Genomic DNA, 17,035 nt, shown 5'->3' with positions numbered 1-17,035 from the left:
ACTCTGTATAATTAATTCGCTTTGACAGCCTGGCTGTAAGCTCCATCTGTGTAATGCATTCAAATAACCCCTGTGGCCTTTTTTGAAGGCAGAGGCAGATACTACAAGATAGAAAGTCCCTGAGGTCAACACACCTGAGTGTGAATCTTGGGTTTTTCCAACTGGAACTTAGAGAAGTTCAAAAGCTTGTAACTCTTATGAGTCTCAGTTTCCTCATCTATAAAATGGAAAAAAAACACCTACCTGGTAGAGTTAGTGTGAAGATTAGAGATAAAATATGTTAAATGCTTAGTAAAGTCATTTAAAAATAGTAAGGTTATATTGCTAATCCAGAGAAGTTGTGCCCATCATTACCTGGTATGTCCCAGAAGCTCTGCCCATGGATGACTGCTTGATTACTGTTAAGGGGAAGCAAAAGAATCCTAATTAAGAATGAAATGATCGAACCAAGAATAGACTTAATTTACAGAATCAGAGGGTACTTGGGCAGAGCAGTAAGATGATCCAAAGCAGTCAGTTACAGGAGGAAAGACCAGGAAGTATCTGTGTCACAGAGCTTTCCACAGCAGGTTGGTGCTCAGAACTGGCCAGCTATTGGAACTAATTCATCCATCAGTCTCTCAGCCTCGTAGCCTGCTAACAACTGAGTCATATATAAGAATGGCATACCTTCCAAAACTGTCTCATAAGCATAATTGTTTCAATCTACTGTCACTGTCTTGTATTGAATTTAGTGGAGTGTAATTTTCACACAAATTTTATTATATGCATATCTTAAGCAACATTAATTTTAAGGTGGTAGCTTTAGTCCAAAACCTTCAAGATCCTCTGAACTGATCACTTATCAAGGTTTGATGCTTTGGTAGAAAACTGTGACAGAGTAGAAATATTTATAAACAGTTCAGCTTCTTATTAGCTGTATGATCTTGGGCAAACTCTCTAACTTTGCTCACTTATAATAAGGATAATAATGGAGGCCTTGAAAAGTTGTAAGAACAAAAACTTATCCTATCTAATAAAAGAGTAATATGCAAATTGTCCATACCTCTGCTACACCCATAAGCCACGCCCACCAGCCAATCAGGAGTGAATATGCAAATAAACCCAACCAAGATGGCTGCTGCCACAGAGAGCAGGAGGGAGGCTTGGGTTTCCCCGGCAATGGAGGAAGCCAAGCTTTCCACCTGCCCTTGCCGGCCCAGGCCTCCACTCCAGGCTACAAAGTTTCAGTTATAGAAGATAAATAAATCCCAACAGAAATGGCAGCAGCCACGGAGCTGGAGAGAGCAGGAGGCTAGGGTTGCCCCCAGCAATGGAGGAAGCCAAGCTTCTGCAGCCCTGGCCTGCTTTGGCCTCCACTTAAGGCTACAAAGTTTCAATTATAGAAGATAAATAAATCCCAACAGAAATGGCTGCCGCCACGGAGCAAGCAGAAGGCTTGGCTCCGCTCCAGGCTACAAAGTTTCAATTGTAGAAGATAAATAAATCCCAGATCCCAGGGCCTCTGCTTGGGTCGCCGGGGGTCGTGGCTGGCCTACAAACCAACACAGGCCCCTCGCCCAGGCTGTCCCATGACCCAAGGGTACACCCACCCTGATTCTGGACACCCTTCAGGGCAAACCAGCTGGCCCCCACCCATGCACCAGACCTCTATCCTATTTAATAAAAGAGTAATATGCCAATTGACTATCACTCCAACACACAAGATGGCTGCCCCCATGTGGTCAAAGATCCTGCCCCCATGTGGACACAAGATGGCCACCACAAGATGGCCAGCAGGGGAGGGCAGTTGGGAGGGACCAGGCCTGCAAGGGAGGGCAGTTGGGGGTGACCAGGCTGGCAGAGGAGGGAAGTTGGGGGTGACCAGGCCTGCAGGGAAGGGCAGTTTGGGGGGACCCAGGCCTGCAGGGGAGGGCAGTTAGGGGTGACCAGGCCTGCAGGGGAGGGCAGTTAGGGGTGACCAGGCCTACAGGGGAGGGCAGTTAGGGGCAATCAGGCTGGCAGGGGAGCAGTTAGGCATCAATCAGGCTGGCAGGGGAGTGGTTAGGGTGTAATTAGGCTGGCAGGCAGAAGCGGTTAGGGGCAATCAGGAAGGCAAGCAGGCGAGCAGTTGGGACCCTGCAGTCCTGGATTGTGAGAGGGATGTCCCAGATTGGAGAGGGTGCAGGCTGGGCTGAGGGACACAACCCCCGTCCTGTGCACGAATTTCGTTTTGTGCACCAGGCCTCTAGTTATAAATAAAATGATTATATATCATCTGGCATATATACACAATAAACATTGCTAATATGTTTCACTAAAACTTACCAATGTTCTATGTACTAGACACATACTTAGTGTTGGATCATTTCAGAGGTAAAAGAAGTATGCCCTCAACCAACCCAAATATTTTTATACTTTTCCTCCTCTACTTTCCAAAATTACTTGGAAATAAAGACAAAGTTTACCAATTCACAATTTTAGAAATAAAAGGCTTAAAAATTACCTGGAAGAGGTAACATACTGTAATAAATGAACTCCAATGTGCTTGTAATTTAGTATTGCATAGTCTTAGTAAGGGAGAGTGAGAAAGCAAAAATACTATCGGTATTTAAATAAGAGGGTTGGGGTGCTTTTAATTAGGAGTGAGGAGGCAGAAATTGGAATTCATAAACCTCTGTAATGAACATGAAACACATCATAATTTTGTGAGGGTTACTGCCTGCTACTTTAGCAGAAACTATGCCTCCAATTTCTCTCTCATTGCTCAATCTATAAAACGAATTATGAGAAAATCTGATAAGAAAAATTTGACAGTATACCCTGTAGTATTATATTATTTTGGTGAAAAGTGATGGAAACCAAACTTGAATTTAAATTTACCTAAGCACAACGAAGATTTTATTGGATTACAAAATCCAAGGATAGATTTAAAAAGGAACAAAAGTTATAGGGATATGAAAAGAGCAGATAGCTGGATCTCAGTAGAAGTAGAAATCAGGAGTATATCTTTGACTTACCATCTGTTACTAAAATTTAGCATTTAATATGGCCACCATCATTTCCATATGTTTTAGAGTCTCCTATACTAGACATACACTAACTCTCTTTCTCAGTTCTAGTTTCAAAAACCCTAGGAGAGGATTCTTATTGGCTTGGTTTAAATAAAAAGTCCATTCCTATAATAACTTTGGGCATGTAAGAAAATGGATGTTTCAGATGAAGGCAGTAGCAATTTTAGGAAGAGGAAAAAGAACAGGGTATCATATCAATCCAGTAGAAGTCTAGCAGAGCCATGAGGCCAGTATCTACTTCTATAAGGATATTTTCTAAGAGAGTCCATTCTTGCTATGTGAAACAAGCAAGTTTTCTTTTCCATGTAGTTCTTTCAAGATAATCATCAATACAAAAATAAGACACAGGTTATGGATTACTGCAACAATTTAGAAGAGTTTTTCATAAAGTGAATTCTAAGAAGAAAAAATGCATTTGGAAAATGTGCTTACTTTTCCTCAAAGAATCACAGCATTTTACTGAACAAATGAACCATAAAAATCATGAGAAAATATACTTTTGTGAATTAAGAACTTTCTCTAGCTAAATGGTGGTTTATTTTTTCAATACATAATTTTGATGTATTATGAAAATATATCAAACTCAATTACATAAGATTTTTCTCTAAGTGTGTGTATGGGGTAACATTATTTAATTATTTAGATGCTGAATCATTATGTACTGAAAGAAAAAGTCAGCATTACTCTTACTGAAAAAATTTATGCATCTACCACTAGAGGGCACAAATAAGGCTGTTTTCTGGGGAAAGGGGTTTTGAAAATGACAAAATTCCATTATTTAGAACAGTGTCTGAATGAAGAGATGTAGATAGATATTGCATGTTTTCTTTAAATCTGAAAAGAAAAATCAAAATAAACCCACATTTAAACATGGACTATTTTTTTTTCTGTTCTCTCCCCCACCCCTAACCCCACCCCAAAAATTCATATATGAGAATAAGAAATATTATTGGTTCATAAAATTTTAGATACACAAAGTTATGGAAGTTAAATGATTATCAAAGAATAAGCTAACATAAAAATTCTATTAACAGCAACATGGCAAAAATGCCATAATTTGGCAAAACTATTTATAGTTGTTTAAACCACACTTAGAAATCTTTGGAGTAATTCTCACCTAAAATCAGCACAGTTCACAAAACTGATTCTAAATCTTGTAACTATCAGGTATACATTGCATCTCTTCTTAGCAAATGCGGCACTATGGTAAAAATAGGATATGATTTGGTTGCTATCTTCACACAATAATATGCTTGAGTCAGACTTGTAGGATACTTTCATTCTTCACCAATTGTTTTACTCATTTAAAAAAAAAAAGTAAGAAAAACAACTTCCCCAGAAAAGGCAAATGCTCCCAAATTTGTCACCCTGGGTGCTTCACAAATACTAATAACTATGGTTAGGTTTGATGCCTCCCATGATTTACTTTGGGGTATTCTACAAGGAAGAAGAATTTTCTAGAACTAATTATTCCACTGGAAATAAAAACAGAACAAACCGAGCACAAAGTATGCTGAGATGTTTTTAAGGTAGAAAAAGGATAGCGAGGTAAATGGTCATAATGATGTGAATTCAACGATGAAAAAAAAAATGCCACAATGAATTGTATAAAAATAGCAGGTTGGTAGTTTCTATGCCTTGTACATCTTGATTTTCCCCCTGATATGTTTCAAATCGCTAATTCATCGAGAATGTCTCCAATATAGATTGCCTTTATCTTATTGAAATTAATCTACAACACCAACTTTTAAGGTTATAAATGAGGAGTTAGAGATTTTCATAGAATTGCTCAGTTTAGTCCCCTCTAATGTTGCCTTTTAAAAGAGCATATTGTTTCTAATTTTCCATGCCACAAGCAACAAATCTTTATACCTTGTCAAAACGTTTTCCTCTCCTCAAACCCTGTTTCCTTTTGTGCTCCAGATTTTGACACTTTCCTCCTAATGCCAACCTGAGATTCCACCATGGTTCATCTCTAAAACAGGGACAGGTCCACAGGAAATGTTGATTATGATACAGGTACACATTTATCCTCCCATTGACACTCACCCACATAGAACTAAGTATGTTTTTTCTGAAACAGCTTGTCTACAAATCAGAGCCCAGGGTAGAGTTTCTTCCACCAAATACTTTCAAATGCTTTGTCCTATAGGATTTCTTTGTATTGATGAATTTCAGAGGTATGGGGAGAGGGGCACAACCTGCTGCTATGTGACAAACGTACTATTACTCTTCCTACAAAGACTTTGATATTTGCCATTTAATACACAAATATCATACACACACACACATACATCTATAATGTTAATAATGATGCATTATATATAAACAATATATGTTAATATATGTCAGTAAGTTATATGTAAATGTATGTATCTACTCTATATTTATATTTCTATCTATATGTATTTAACATCAACAAACCTTCAAGGAAACAGAGAGAACATGGCAAATATTTTGAAAACGATAATGACCATCTACTAAAATATAACCAAGCCATCTCCCTCAAGAAAAAAAAAAAACACTCTTGTTTTTCATTTTACATATTAGTATTATAAGGAACTGACCCATTGAAGAAATAAAAAGTAGTTTATACAGGCCCAATAGTTTCTGGATCTGAAAATCAATTTTAAGTAAATAGTTGAACTTTAACCCATGTTTCTACTAACTTGATATAGTCATATTGACTTCAAAAATATTTTTAAACCCCAACGAAACTGTGTTTAAGAGATTCCCAACCCCAAAAAGCAAGACAAAAATTGCTTCTCTTTTGGGTGCAATGGATTTCATGTGGAATGAAAGGCTAAATATTCATGTCATGCTGAAGTTTAGGAAGATTCTGGAAAAACAAGAAGAGGCAGGACTTAGTATCTAATTTCCCTAACAAGGCCCATAGCAAGGAGAAGAATAGACATGAGGACTTCTGATAGACAGCAGAGACGCCCATGGAAAATCCAGCTGGCAGAGGGTAGCTTGATTCCTTCCAGAGCCTTAGGTCAATACCAGCTCTTTCTTGGCTATCATACCTGCAGCATCTGAGTTTATAAACTTCATAGTATTACCTAGGTTCTCTAAGACAGCAACGTTTATTATTAAATAGTTTCCTACAAAGTGGAAGTGGTATTAATGATCATGGAAATGCCCTCACATCTTAAAACTCAAACATCATGCATCATGCAACTTACAATTAAGGAACAAAATAATATGAATGTATCATATGTTACAACTTAGTCTCTGATGGGTTCTATTGCACCCATCATTCTCCATGGTATTCTTTTTAAAACAGTTGATTACATCAGGATACATATTTTTCTGCTTTGAACTGGTTTTGTTTATTTGTCTGTTTGTTATGATATGTAAAATGATTAAAGTGGCATTTTTACTATAAATGTATTGTATCTATACATCTTATGATAGCTATTGATAAAATAAATAAATGAGAAAAGGGTCCATATTTACAAAAGCATTTTTAAATACTTAGTCTTCCTTCTATCTCTCCAGTTTATTTTCTGTTTTATATCTTAGCTGTAGAGAACTGAAAAATCCTGAATCATTCAGGTAGTTGTAAATTGTAATAGCTTTTTTTCAGAGTTTGCCTTGTAAACAGAATAGTCTTCTATTATGCTGATCCAGAAGCCTCTGAGAAGACTGATAGGAAAATTTTAACCTATAAATTGAATAATTATAGTACTTATCATTTGATATAATTCTTTATCATCTGCTATGGAACTGAATGTTTGTGTCACCCCAAATTTCATATATTGAAGCCATAACCTCCAATGTTACAGTATTTCAAGGTCTTTGGGAGGCAATTAGAGTTAGATGAAGTCATGAGGGTGATGCTATCATGATGGGATTAGTGTCTTTACAAAAAGGAACGCCAGAGAGCTAATATGTGTGTTCTCTCTCTCTCTCTCTCTCTCTCTCTCTCTCTCTCTCTCTCTCTCTCTCTCTCTCTCTCTCTCCATATTTGCCATGTGAGCTCACAGTGAGAAGTCAGTGATCAGCTCTGCAAGCCAAGAAGAGGACCCTCACCAGAATCCAACCATGTTAGCAACCTCATCTGAGACTTTCAGCCACCAAAACTGTGAAAAAAAATTAACCTCTGTTATTTAAACCATTAAGTCTAAGGCATTTGTTATAGAATCCCTAGTAGACTAATAAATCATCATAAAGAAATAAGACAAGTATCTAAAACCATAAATATGCACCTGGCCATCTAAATTACAATGATCTCATAATGTGTACATGGATTATGACACTAAGTGCTAAGGCTTGTCTGGCATTTGATTAAGCAACTTATATGTATATTATAGTAGCAATTGTACCATATTATACACATGACCTGGGTAAGCCTAAGTCAAGGTAAGTGAGAGCAACATAGAATCACAACTTCTATAATTAACCACAGCCTATCAGAAAATCAATTATATGCTATTATGTCTTGTGGGGAAGCATGAGACTTGGTTGTAATTCTGTAAGGAGGATTCTCCAAAAGGTCGGGGGCCTCTGGAGGGACGTTGCCAAAGGCGGCAGCCCCTACCTTGACTTTTCCAAACAAGTCCGGTATTTTGCTAGAATCTCTAGGTTAGTCTTTAAGACCCAACCTTGTAGAAGCATGTGTTTTCTAAAGGATACTTACCCTGCTGAATTTATCTAGAGGTTAATTTTAGTTCAAGCTGTTGTTACAATAACAGCCTAAGGAGGCAGGCAATCTGGACTATTTGCTCCTGAAGCAAAACAGCCCCTTAGCCTCTCTTTCACAGAAATGTGTGTCAGAGTAATCTATTCATCCGTGGCTCAGGGTCTGCTGGTCAGCCCTGGCAATATCTGAAGTCATTTTTAAGAGTTTTGCCCCCCAAAATGATTTAAGTATTAGCACAAGTTGGTAAGCTCCAATATGTTAAAATAGGAGACTATTAGACATTAGTGTGATATTTATTACAGTTTTCAGTAGATTTTTAAGATATGCTTCAAAATAAATTAAAATATAATAATAGCAGAATCTCTAAAGCATCTCTTCAGAATTAAACTATTTCTTGAAGCACAATTTGAAAACCCCTAGATGAAATGGTAAATATTGCCTTTTATGATCAGTGGATGATCAACATGGGATGATATTAATTTCCATTTCCATGATTCTCTGGCTATCTAAGCATCCTAGCTAAGCCACATGTATTTGTAAGTGCAGCATTCTTCAATAAATCCCAATAATACTTTCTAATTTGAGTACAATTCTCAATTCATCACAGTTTGCCCTCTATTCTTGATATTATGCAACTCAAAGCTTAAGTAGCCAACATCAAAAGTAAAAGTATTTCAAACAATTCTCATCTAAATGAGCATCACACAAATATAAAAAAAACAGATTCTAAAAATAGCTAAATCAGAAAAATTAAATCATTTTAATGACAAGCATCGATAACATCAACCTATCATCTATTTTAAGTAAAATGAATATGGATTATCAAGTAACTCTCCAATAAACACATGATACAAAAATTCCAGAATTAACATTTTCAGATTTTATGTTATTTGACTAGTGTGACAAATGATCTTGGTTGCCAACAGCCATTATTTCCTTTCTTCAATTCTAACAGAACCTCAATTATGTTCAAGGTATTGTGGGTAGAAATATGAATTGTATCACCAGAGGAGAAGGAACCCTCACTAGTGCTACTATGTGAACCCTAATTAAGGTAAGACAACCTTGACAATGACTGATTTAGGAATATTCAAGAGATACAATTCTGGCCAACGCATTATATAAGTTCAACTGGGGTTGTAGGGGGTTGGGGGGAGTGCTTTGGACATTGCTGGGTGACATCTGGATCTGCTGCAGCCATCTTACCATCATGAGGCAAAAATGGTGGGAAAATGGTAGTGACAGCCATGATGGCAGAGTGGAAAATGGAAAACATAGATCCTAGTTGAATGTCATTGAGCTAGTGAATTTACCAAGTTTAGAACTTCTGTACCTCCAGTCCTATTTATATTTAAGTCGATTTTAGTTGGGTTTTCTGATTTTTCATTTTAAAAACATTTTAAGTAATATGACCCATGTATATTCAAAAAATACTCTTCAGTAGATCAGTTATAACTCTTAATAACATTCGTTATGCTTCAGAGTCACTGTAGTTTATTCATGATACTCATGAGTTGCAGAAGTGATATAGCTTCCCCCAAGAGCTACATAAGGCCCAAACCACCTCTGGAGTCATTGGAACATTAATAAAATTAACCATTGTATTGGTTACTCCAATGCATTTTGGAACAAGAAATCCTGCCAAAAGGGAAAGAGAGTATTTAGAGAAGTATATAAACATTATTTTACTTGAGTACAAGAGATATGAAATCCATTTAGAGTAAAAGAAACAAACCAAAAAACATCCTTGCAAAGAGCATTCCTATTTATTTTCTAATAATGTTCTACTTAGATTCCAAAGATTCTATTAGGAAAAAACAGTGAGTATATCATAAAACAGTAAGTACAACCTAGCACTCTGATAAGCAAAGCAAATTACTGAAATCAATTACTCAAGAACTCTCATACCCTGCAAGTCTTGTTGGGTTTTTTTGTGAGTCATAAAATATCCTGGTTGCTTATCCAAAGTTACTTCACATTGACAGACAATGTTAATGAGGAAAGAGAGTGAGTTTTTCTCTTTTATTTTACCCTTTACAGTATAATGTGTAATTTATATGCAGTACATGGTAGCTTAGATTGATTTAGTAGCTCTTGATAGGGCTTTGAATAATTAACTACCTAACGAAGGTGAGTGTTGATTTTGGTGGTTGCCAAGGCATTTTGTGGCCTGAGCATCAAAGTCATATTAATTCTAAGATAAACATAAATATGGCATTGAGAGCACTACATGCCCATTGACTCATTAAGAAAGCTGGACCCTTTTTCTATGCTTGCTATGGCCTAGAGGACCCAAATACAGCAATATTTCATTAATCCCCTAATTCATCCAACAAATACTTTAGACTGCCTGTATGACAGAATTATAAAAGAATAAATATTGTAGCTAAAAAAATATCTTTACTGAGCTCTTTATAAGTGAGAAAATGGAGGCCCAATGAGGTGAAGTAATTTACATCAGTACAGCATTTAGTAGCAACATCAGAACTCCATTCTAACCTTTTCACCTCCCAGGCCACTGCTCTTTCAACCACACCATGTTGCTTATACAATAATAACAATCCTGCAAATCACTGCCTGTGTTCAACTTCCCCAAGCAAGAGCATGTGCTTCACATTAAAAGAATGAAATATTTTTTCAAACCAGTCCTAATGGTCTGACTCATTCATGAAGAGCATTAATGAAAATGGACTGTGCAAAATGCAGGGGAGAACATCACATAAAATAACAGCAGCCATGAGGGGAAAGAACGAAGTCCAATATGCTGCTGAAACTTAATTATATCAATTCTTGGCTTCATTTTAGCTTTTGGCAGTGGGTTGTGGCTTGAACTCTGACATCAAAAGTGTTACCAGTGGTACATATGAACCAAAGTTGAACTGATAAATAAATAGCACCATAGCAACTCCCTAGAATTAATTACAGTATCAACTTAGTGGCCCTGTTTTGTTGAATTATTTTAGATCACACTTAGGCAAGTATTATTGAAAAAAAAATGTATTCATGTCTAGTCAAGACGCTTTAATAGCAGATGGAGAAAATAACAATCAGAGTGATGAGACTGACCCAATGTGAGCCAGGGAATAACCGATAGGACTTGAATTTGTGTTTTCTGAACTCTAGGTCATATTTTCTTCTGCCCTATGTTTGTCCAGATAAGATTCACAGGCTTATTGTGAAGGCAGACAGGCTTTATGAATATATGGGTGCATATACTTATTGTGCAAGCTATTTATTCAGTAGGTCCACATGCCAGACACTGGTTAGGGTGTATTATATATAAAAATAAATAAAACAGGGCCTGCTTTCAAGGAGATTTTGTGACAAAAGGAGAAAGACAAATACACAGACATTTCATTACCACCATAGTATGTGGTACGTACTATGACAGTGCAGTAATTTGAAAGATTACCAACAGGACAGCTTTTAAGAACCACTTCTTATTATAAAAAATATCACTCTTTTGTAATGATCATTGGTCTACCTACTTAAGACTTTTAAAATGCAAATATTCCAGCACAGAATTCCAGAGTCTTGGGACTGAGGGGGGCTCATCTGCATGGTTCCCTGAAAGGGCAGGGGTTGGAAAGAGGCTGAAAAGACTAAGAAGAAGGCAAACTTCACTGAATTTAGCTTTCTGTCAGTGATTTTGTGCTCACCCAGTAGGAAGATTTTGTGTGCCAAAACTGCTTCTCTTGTTGAATAGTGAAGAAACTGTGCATGTTAGTCTATTCTGTATGCTAGACCACGCCTTTAGAGAATTGCTGTGGCACATACACAATATAAGTAATAATTATTCTTCAAAATTTGGCAAGTGCCCAACATGCAACAATTTTGCCATACCTGGAAGGTATGTGATTTTCAGTAAAATCTTTATTTAATAAATCTGAACTGAAATGTTTTTCCAAGCATAGAGCCTCCAAGGCTAAAATGGATAATGTGTTAATGGTCCCTGAATCAAAAATGAAAGTTTTACTCTATGTAAAAAGCTCATTTATCTTCTGTTCAGTTACTTTCTAAAATCTTATACTTAAGGTCAACTTAATTTTGAGGGAAAAACAAATCATTTTAAAACTTCAAAGGAAGAATTTGATAGAGTAATAAATTATTCTTACAGGAAAAAATATAAAACTTTAATTCTCATACTGATTATAAACAAGAAGAATTTTTATCTGAATTTTATATTATATAGTTTTTCAATGGAATTATAAATTTTCAATGAAAAATGAAAGAATCATAATAACATAGAGTGGGGGCTCGTTTGTGTTAGGAATAGTTTTAGAGAAAAGCTTCATAAGGCACAATTTGCTCTACAGGCTCTACATTTTATTTTCATGATAATACTTTGAACAAATAAACACTTATTGGTTATTTGAAATAGATTCTAAATTGAAATCTAGATGGTGAGGCTCTTTGTGTGCACTGACAGACATATACGTTGAAGGCACAGTAGTGTCACACATGCACAAACACACTTTTATATGTATTAGGATGTGAATAAATAGATCATGGAGATACAGAAAAGTGCAGCTTACTATCAAAAATTTCTCAAATTTATTAAGTAGCTATTATGGATCAGGATATGTGCTCAATGCTTTACCTAGATTATCTCACTGATTATAAAAATGTAATTTGGTCCAAAAAGAAATGTCTAAGGCATCATGTCATTATTTTAAATAAATGATCTCCAAATATATGTTTCAAAGATTTATTGATATAAAATAATATCTCCTTCGGTGGATTCTAAGAAACACTCGTTTCTTTGACTACTAATAGGTATCATTTTTAAAAAAATAGACACAATAATGATTAATTTTATCTGTCAATTTGACTGGGCTAAGGGATGCCCAGATAGCTGATAAAACATTATTTTTGGGTGTCTGTTTGAGGATGTTTCCAGAAGAGATTAGCATTTGAGTCAGTAGACAGAGCAAAGCATTCAGCCCTTACCAATATGGGCTGCATTATCTAATCCATTGCAGGTCCTAAATAGAACAAATAGGAAAAGGAAGGGAGAATTCTCTTTCTCTCTTTGAGTTGGGACATCCTTCTTCTCCTACCTTTGGGACATCAGAGTTCCTAGTTCTTAGGCATTTGAACTCTAGGACTTATACCAGGGCCCCACCTGCCCAACCTCTCCCCTTCCCCAACCCCACACCATTGCTTCTCTTGGTTCTCAGACCTTCAGTTTCAGATTGATTTATACCACTGCTTTCCTGCTTCTCCAGCTTTCAGACAATATATGGTGGGATTTCTCAGTCTCCAATTGCATGAGCCATTTCCCACAATAAAGTTCCTCTTATACATCTATATATAGCCTAATGGTTCACCTAAAAAGAACACTGACTAATACAGATGGCAAATAAGTTTAAGAAAGGATATGGCAAAGCAAGTCAAACACAACTTTCATCATAGCACTTCTTAAAGCCTTTATTATTCAACTACCTGTGGAACTCTGCAAGACAGACATTGCAGACCCTGACTCCATGCTCAGGCCAAGGTGCACCCTACATTGTAAAGCATCTCTCCAACACTGTGTTCTGCAGAGCACCCTGTGGGAAACATTAATACAGAAACTCAAAATGCAACGCATGTCAATGTCAGGTGGGAGAGCCATGCTCCAGAAGGGCATTAGATTTGAAATTTGTTTAAAAGGAGACTTTCAATTTGATTGATAGAGGGAGAGGGGAATGATGAGGATGGCATGTCAAATTGCTGGGCAGGACAAGGTAAATAGATGGAGATAAGAAGGCAAAAGCAGGCCAGGTCCCATCAGGAAAGGCCTTGCAAATCAAGTTAAGGGATGGAGAAATAAAGGGAGCCCGACTCTGCTGTGTTTGCTCCTTTTTCCTTCACTGGGGATAATGGAAAATAACAGGCACCTGTTCTACTGCCTCTGTTTAGTCATGATAAAAAGCATAGGCCTCTTTACTTTACTAAAAAGAAGTTTACAAACTGAGTCAGAGACAAAAATCATCATAGTTACACACTTGTAAAAGAACTGGTCTCATTGAGATGTAAGCACTGGTACATCTTAGAATGTGGATTAAAGGGAAAAGCTGCCCTGGATTAAGCAGCATAAGATGATGGAAAGATCAGTGAGGGACCAGGTAATGGAGAAATTTGTTCTAGTCCTGATTCAATCTTCTGGATGACTGTAGACAAGTCCTTTAACATCACTGAACCTCACAGGGCTCATCGGTAAAAGGTAGAAGTGGCTGGATGGTCTATTGTCTTATGGCATCCTCATAGTCTATGTTCTCTAGAGTTTAATGTTTCCTTGTTTTTCAAATAGCAGCAGTAAATATTGTGGTATGAAGTGAGGAAGATAATACCTATATGGAAGACATGCTACAATGTAAGTGATTAACAATACACTTTAAATTGTTCCATTATTTCGCTTACATGGGGCTACTTGTTCACTGGCTTCTCCATGCGTCCACCATTCTCACCTGTAATCTTCCAAGTCAAATTCTCCCCCCATGCTTTGTGGTCATACTTGCCCCATTACTCCCGATTCCTCTTGCCTCCCTTGAATATGACAAGTCAAGGAATAAAGCAGTAAGGAAGAGTGAAAGCTCTGAGTGGGGAGGAGAACTAAAGGGCAATTTTTTTTCTCATCTTGGCATCAGTCTGCTCATCTAATTTTTACATTCTTCTCTGAGGGTCCCGAAAGCATAATTTCCTTCATCTAGACCAATTGTTTTCAACTATGGGTAATTTTCCCCCACCAGGGGACATTCTGCAATGTCTGGAGATATTTTTGGTTGTCACAGATGGAGGAAAGAGATACTACTGGCATCTTGTAGGTGGACCAGGGATGTTGCCAACCACCCTGCAAAGCACAGGAAAGCCCCCACAACAAATAATTATTCAGCCCCAAGTGTCAGTAGTGACAAGACTGAGAAACTCTGCCTACTTGAAGTTTGCTGTTTGTTGACTATAGGAAAAAGGGTGCATTAGCAGTAGGTAACAGAATTGTGGGTATTATCCTTTTTATATTACTTGAGCTCTTCTGCATCTTAAAATATTTTTCAATGAATTTATATTACTTTTACTTTTTTCCCTACTATGTGGTAAAGAAGAGAAAGAAATGCTATTGAAAAAGTCCATGGCTTTTGAGGGCTTTTTAAAATAATAGAACACCAAGAGTAGATGATCATGAGGCTAATTTCCAAGCTCTTTGATTCCTTTCCACTGTGCTGAGCTATAATTCATGGACCAATCTCTAATCCAAATGGAAGTGGAAGCTGTGGGGTCATGTTGATTATGTGCTTCTGGGGGCCCAATTCATCCAGAGCAAGGCTGTGAACCCCATTTTCTCTCACCTTTACTGGGGACCCTCCCACCATCTTAAGCCTCATTTGAAATGTCAAGGAAAAAATGAGGAATTTAACATCCATACTAATGTTAAATCACATGCCTAAGATGAGCTGAGCTTAAAATGCCTCCAGTTCTACTTTTACCTTCAACGGAAGGGTCCACGTATAATAATGACTCACATTGTTATATAACACTTATATAACATTGACAGTTATATAACTGCCATTTACACGGTGCTGTTTTCATAGCCATTAGCTCGCCTGTTTTTCACAACAATCTTATAATACATTATTAGCCCATTTTACCAGTGAGGCAACATCCAGGAAGTTTAAGTTCACACAGCTCACAGAGTCTTTAAACAAATCCCAATTCCCAAGTGGCTACTTGTTCACAATGCCCAACATAAATCATGAAAGTTATGATAGTATTTACAATATCCTATCATACTCCATACTCGGGGTCACAAATGCTGGTTTTCTACCCCTGAAAATGAAAATGCTCATTTTACTCACCAAAGCTAGTTTAGTGTTACTGCTGACAACCTTTCATCACTTCACTGGAACTTTAAGATGTGGCCAAGCTCCTAAATACCATGGCCAAGGCTCTGGTCACTACTTGTCTTAGTTTGCTAGAGCTGCCATAACAAAGTACCACAGGCTTAAACAGCAGAAGTTGATTTTCTTACAATCAAGAGGCTGAAAGTCCAAGATCAAGGTGTCTTCTTCTGAAGCTTGGAGTGTGTCATCTTCTCCCTGTGTCCTCACACTATCTCCCCTCTGTATGTAGGTGTCCTAATCTGCTCTTATTAAGGACAGCAGTCATACTGCATTAGGACCTGCCCTACTTGCCTCATTTTGACTTAATTTCCTCTTTAAGGAAATTTCCTCCAAATACAGTCACACCCTGAAGCACTAGGGTTTAGGAATTCAATACATAAGTTTTAGGGAAATGCAATTCAGCCCATAACACTGATGTCAGTGAATTTTTTAGAGCTAAAAATATTCCACAAACATATACCACAATATTTCAACCACTCGCCTATGAATAGCTAAAACCTCAGTTCCAAAATAGAGCTTTGCAGAGTTATGCCATGTTCTGCTTTCACCTATAATTGTTTTAGTCGGTTAAAAAAAAAATACCTAAACAGTGCACTTCATTCTTAGAGCTTAGCTTTGTGCAGTGATGTGGAAAATGTATTGACAAGTTAATCTACTAATGCTTCAAGTTCTGCTGAACATTTAATTTTAAAAGATGTGAGGGGGCTGTTCGAGAGGTCTGTTTTTGGCTGCTTGGGAAACCACCTTTTGACTTTCTATGTGACTTCACTCTCCCTCCTACACTTGCACCATTGCAGTCCCAGATCCTTGCTAATAGCAGCTTCAGGGGGACTTGCTGTGAGCAAAGAGGTCCATGCTCTCCTTTCTTCTAGGTGCATTAACCTGAAGCTCTCCTACATAATGAAGTGATTAACTGAATTTGGAATTATCTCAAATAAAACAAAGCTTTTCAAAATATATCTGACCTGACATTTTCTCAAATTTTGAGAGAGGCTGGAGGAGAGACAAAGAACAGTATAGAAAAGAGAACTGCCAAGGAGTGCTGCTCTGTGAATAGAGAATGAAAAAGACTAGAATTTTATCTGTAAATTCTCCCTGACATACATATCTGTTTTTCTCGGGGAGTGAGGGAGGGGGAGACATGTTGTCAATTGATCTACACAATAACAACACATTACAGAAATAGAAGGAACTTGGTGCTTGGGTCATTAAATCTGATTATATGCCCAAATCTGCCTTATGCTTCTTGCATGCCCTTGGGCAAATTACTAACTTTTTTCGTATTTATTTTTTCATATACAGTAGAGTGGTTAATCATATCAGTACTGCTTATTTGACAGGCTTTGTATGGAACAACAAAGGTAGAGTGTGTGATGTCAATGTTAGTTATCACCATTTTGATAAGAATTTTGACTAGTAATATATTTCAGCTAAGAGTTCATATTCTACAACTTTCT

The 17,035-nt window shown here is 37.1% G+C and overlaps 1 protein-coding gene across 2 annotated transcripts in view; it reads right to left on the bottom strand.

The window, feature by feature from the left end:
• FGF14 (fibroblast growth factor 14) overlaps positions 1 to 17,035 on the bottom strand; it is a 599,695-nt gene that overhangs the window by 352,106 nt on the left and 230,554 nt on the right. Inside the window, exon 2 of one of the 2 annotated variants that reach the window (XM_080660970.1) lies at positions 355 to 398. The exons of the other annotated variant lie outside the window; for it this stretch is intronic. The gene's annotated coding sequence lies outside the window, so the exon portion shown is untranslated. The remainder of the gene's footprint in view (positions 1 to 354; positions 399 to 17,035) is intronic. 2 annotated transcript variants of the gene reach the window in all.

This window comes from Plecotus auritus, assembly GCF_963455305.1.
Source record: "Plecotus auritus genome assembly, chromosome: 3".
NCBI classification, from domain to species: Eukaryota; Metazoa; Chordata; class Mammalia; order Chiroptera; family Vespertilionidae; genus Plecotus; species Plecotus auritus.
The sequence above is the reverse complement of the archived record's forward strand: the minus strand, read 5'-3'. Positions and strand labels throughout refer to the sequence as shown.